Source organism: Gambusia affinis, linkage group LG14 (genome assembly GCF_019740435.1).
Source record: "Gambusia affinis linkage group LG14, SWU_Gaff_1.0, whole genome shotgun sequence".
Classification (NCBI taxonomy): domain Eukaryota; kingdom Metazoa; phylum Chordata; class Actinopteri; order Cyprinodontiformes; family Poeciliidae; genus Gambusia; species Gambusia affinis.
This window is the reverse complement of record NC_057881.1, coordinates 13,069,776-13,075,353: the sequence shown is the minus strand read 5'-3', so window position 1 is coordinate 13,075,353 and position 5,578 is coordinate 13,069,776.

Genomic DNA, 5,578 nt, shown 5'->3' with positions numbered 1-5,578 from the left:
AAATAACGTTACAATATATCAACACTTTCAAAGCAGCTGGAATCAAGTCTTCATACTGTTTTTATTTTTTCAGGAAGTGACTTATTAAACCCTGATTGCTTAAGGTAAACCCAAGGACTAGAAGAAATGTTTTCATCCGGCCTCACATTATGTTCTCTGATGAATGCTGGAAATGGCTTTGCGTAACTTCAACAACCACATCCCACGGTAATGGAAAAGCTGTAAAGTCAGATTACGTGTCCGCGTCGGCTAATAAAATGTTGCCGAAATACCTGGAATTGTCTTGAAGGGAAAAAAATTGGAAAAATCTTGATGTGCTTTGTTAAAAAGGCATTACCGTAATTAAGCTGTTTTACTCATTGTCGTATGAATGAAGTAAACGAGGAGCATTTTTCAACGTGCAACGGGAAGAGGAGCTGTTTCAGAAGGAAGAAACATCTGTGCAGATTTCTCTGTTTTCAACAAACCCAGTTGAGTATGGATATGGTTAAAAAAAACATAAAAGGTAAGAAAAGCTGTGCATGAGTTGGAAACTTGGTTTGTTTCAGGTCGAGTCTGAGTAATTCCATCCATCCATCCATTAACGCTCCACCTCTTTCTGAGGAACTGAAAGCCGTTTGTTGTGTAGCAACAGTTTGTTGTGCTTTTCTTAACTTGAGAACTTCAGTCTAGTCTCTCCAGCAAGTTAAGCATTGGCACTTTTATGACATTAAACGGATTCAACAGATTTTTGCTCATTTAAAAGCACAATGAATCAGGATTAATTAGATGAAGCATTGCAGTTTATGTATTGTTTGTGTCAATTATGTGTTTTCTTTCCCCTTGTGTTGCTGTTTTATTTTAAACATATTTAATTGTCAGAGCTAAGGTGATTTGTTACTTCCTTACACAGAACTGATATCTTTGAATCTCAACAGATCTTGTCATATTAACCCAAAAACCTTTATATTTTGTCAGGGAGTTTTTGTGATTGGCCAACACAGAAAAGAGCAGCAATCTGTTTTCAGTCACCCGCACTAAGAAAATGGAATAAAATTCAAAGCAACCAAATGCTTTCATAAGTTACTTAATTAACTGAATATCCAGTGGTGTAATTAATGGATTAATGAATGAATGATTTAGTTAATTGTAGTGTGCTCTTCAATCTTTCACATGAAAATGAGAAGGAAGTGTATGGCATAAATGCAAACCTGCAGACCTGATGGATTTGCAGTTTATCACAAGTTACATGAGGAAAACATGCAAGAAGGAGCTTTGTGAAATGAAACTTAAAATCAAAGTTTAAGGATATATGTATGCAAAGTGCTGTGTGTTGAGGAAAACCAAGTCTGCCCACTGTGAAACACGGTGGTGGCAGCGTCATGTTTTTATCATGTGGGATAGGGAAACCGTTTAGAGTTGAATTGGAGAGATAGACGGGGAACAATTTAGAAAAAACTACGTGTCATTTCCCTTTTACTTTACAATCATGAACAGCCTCAAGTTGCTCTCTGGCATGAAATCCCAGCAACAGACATGGAAGTCAGCAATTATAGTGTCATAAAACATGAAAAAGTTCAAGGGGGCCGAGTACTTTTGCAAGACACAATCCGAACACAATCACACTGTTGAAATGGGATCATCCTGCAGATGGCTGAAAGCTTGCCACAGGGAGTCTGAGCTGCATTTATGGCCGTGAATATGTGTCCAAGTGTGTGAATGTGACTTTACACTGCTGCCGTCAAGCTCCTGGCGTTGACACAGTAAACTGATCCTGCAGGGTCTGAGAGGGGAAACATCTCCCTAACACACACACACACACGCACACACTCCAGAGGGAGAGGAGAGCACTGGAGGAGCGGCACTCACACGGAGATTGAGTTACAGCCGAATTAGATCTGAGCTGTGGGAACCAGCACCTTCGCCTAGACACACACACTCACACACACACACCCACGTGGCTGTTCTTAACACAACAGACGAGCAGGGACACACGCTGAGATGACACGGTGTGTGTACTCGATCTCACATGAACATGCTCTCCCACACACACACACACACACACACACACGTGAGCCGACAGATGCTTATAAACAAACACACGGCTCTGAACAGATGCAGGCCGACCCTGAGGAGCACATGCAGAAAACATAACATGAAAGAGGAGCTATATCATCCTGGAAATAAAGTCTGAATGTGACACAACGTTGTGTGTGTCTCTGTGTGTGTGGTTGTATCAACAGACTCAATGGCATAAAGATAAGTGTGGCTATAAAAAGATGCAAACAAGAAATTTCTGTCTCCCATAAACGGAAGACTGACAGAAGCCAGCAGCGGCAGGTTTATATCTGGAACAAACAATTCAACGCACACATCTAGTATAGAGCTGTGTGTGTGTGGGCGTGTGCGCGCGTGTGTGTGTGTGTGCATGCCGGATAAAAACGAGAGAGAACAAAGAACAGAAGAGAGGCCACAACACCACACACAAGTAAACTCTCCACATCGTAATTGCCCTTTCGTTTTCACACGCTAATGTCTTTCTGTCTGCGTGAACATGTGTGTGTTTATTTTCTATTCTCCTGCCAAGATTGCACAGCCAAGTACGCCAGAAAAACAAGACCAACACAGAGTGTGCTTCCTGGTTGTTTACACATGGGCTGGATAGATGGTTGAATGAATCAGTATTGGTCAGGGTCCTTTCGTAATCAGAAGTGTGGATATTTGAATTCCTTGTAAGAAACAACAACAGGAACCAAATCTGAGAGGTTCCTGAAAAAGCCCCAAATCCAACATGGCTGCTTCACGCAGACGGGGTGAAGCAGCCATGTTTGCTTGTTTGTCTATTTTTTTGAAGATGTATGAAAAATACTTGCAGCCTGAAGCATAATGTCAAAACTTTTGTTTTACATATTCCAGGGAGTAGATGGAAGTATATACGTAAGAATATTCCCTTTTCTTCTCCAACTACACAACCATACATTTATTACATTAATAATCCATAAATATAACATCTACACCCATATTTAATAGTAAAACCATCAATATAGCATGTATTTCATTTGAACTATGTTGGATTTCTTTAACGCACATCAATAAGAAAAACAAAAAACAGCAATAATTGAATATTCATACAATATATCCAGTAATATTGATATGTTTCTGATTATTCGAACAGTTTTATGTTTGGACACTGTCTAAGTTCAATATTCAAATTATTCCCCAGTTTCACTCCACTTAATACTCAATATTTATTTACATATTTTGAATCGTGTTTCTCCCTTTCACTTATAAATCTGCTCCTTCATCTTAAACAAGTTTTGCAAGAACTACCTTGTTCGATCTTTCCAGACGGATCCTGAGACTCGTTAAGTAGGAGTGTTGCACAGGCGACAAAAGCTGTCCTTGACAAAGGTTGAGTTTAGTTGCGTCACCTGAATGTTGGCTATGAGGAAAGAGTGAGATGCTGGGAACCAAATTTGCCTTCGCCACCATGTAAAGGTCACAGCAGGTCACAGCGGAGAAAGCAGTGATCAGGGAATAATGATCTGCATTCATGTTTGCTGTCCTCTTGACCTGCGTACTGTCACATGTCGGCTTATTGAGAACAGCGGACGTCAGACACGCACTTAAACATTCATATTACATACCAGCACAGTGGGTGGCAGCCGGGCTTCCCTGCAGCTGTGACCATATGATTAGCCGTCTTCTCTCTTTATTTAAGTGTCAAACAAACTACACACACACAAATCTAAACATCCCCTCGCGGCAAACACACACTTGCTCCACGCTGCCACCCAGCCCTGTGGACACAAACTACAGGAGCACCAGGGGAGAGAGAGAAAGGGGAGTGCAAACAAACTCTCCCTAGGTCCGGGGCTCCGGTTTCAGCCTTCCGTCCGCCGTGGGCTGGGGGGCCATGGGAACATGGAGCACCGGGGGCCCTGTGTCAATAAGGAGCAATGGTTCGACACAATGGAGGCCTGCCTGCAGACAACACCGCTGACAGATACCCACACAAAAGGGCCCGTGAATGGGAAGGAGGCAGGAAGAAGAATGGAGCAGTGTGCGGTTGACTGCAGTGCCAGTGTTTGATGGTTGTTTCGCTCACAAAACGCAACCACGTCCACGAGGGGTAAAATCTCCCTCTGAACGGCTTGTAACACCAGAAAACCCGGCGAACGCGGATCAGCAGACGGCTTCATGCATGTTTGAAAAATTTGTTTCAGTTACCAACTGGTGGAAGTGACTAGATTTGGCGCTAAGTAAATTGTCACAGAAAGATTTGTGAGTGAGTCTGGCTTCGAATGTGCTGATCACGTGCATTGCTACAGAGACACGGTGATCTTATCTGCTAACTGAGATTTCATGGAATGAAACTCTTTTTACCTGACACAGAAACTCCTCTCAAGTACTCAAAAGTTTGCTTTTTAAATTGAATAAAGATGAATTAAAATGTATTACAATGAGCACAGGATGACCTTCTCAAGCAATAAATAGAGCATCGCTGGAAAACATCACTGCACAAGCCCCCCATTAATGGAAACCTGGACTGTATTTTCTTCTGTCCAGGCCAGGCTTCTTTAAAGATATATGCTGCCACCTGGTGTCAAACAGCTGCTATTAGTCTAAAGCAAGATCCCAACAGCAGGTGGCAGCACTTTTAAATCTAGTGAGTTGAGAACAGCACACTGGGAGATTTTTTTTTTTTTTTTCCCCCTCAGTGTGACATATTTGCAGATAAAAACCTGTTAACGCAGGATTATCTTGCAAAACCGAGCATAGACACTAATCTACAGTTTAAACACGTGTTTCTGTCTCTGTGGAGGTATTTTATTAGACTTTTTGGAATAACTCTGACTGAATATGATACACTGAATGACTGCTCTGAACAAAGAAAAGAAAGCAAGGTAAAGGTAGAGGGATGGATTTCAGACCGTGAATGATTTCTGGAAGAAATATTTTTCTGAACTCTATTAATATTCTTTCTACATCCATCCAGATCTGAAAAATGGCTACAATTCCATTCAGTGTGGGAGGTGGTATGAGTTATTCTGCCAGTCAGCTGTTTACTAAGTATCAACCTCAGGTGTGTCACAGTTAAAGCTGTTATTTGCGCCTCAGACAGTGGACTTTGTATGTATGAACTGCTTAGGCACTTCACTGCTTTGTTTTTTAAAGTCAGTAACAAATAACAGCTGTTTTCATGAAGACTGAATAAAAAAGGTGCTCAAAACGGTTAAAGCAATATCAAAGTTTTATTCGTAAAATGTAGTATAGAGAGGAACAGTAGTACAATTCAGACAGAAAAAAGGAAAATGTAGTTCCATCTTTGAAAACCTTTGATAAAAACGTAAAAAGAGTAACCTGAATTTGCTTCGTGTTCGGAAAAAAGGGCACTGAGGCGCGGCCCCGGGTTTTGCATCACTGTTAAAGTTCGAGAAATAGAGAGAAGAGTTGAAAAATACAACCTTTTTTTTTTCTTTTTTGCAACAGCGTAAAAAAATACAGCTGGGAAAAAAAACCTCTGCTTTACATCTGTAGTGTTTTTGCTTCGTTTGCTTTTCCTGTTTTTTGTGGGATTTTTTTTTTTTGTTGTCGA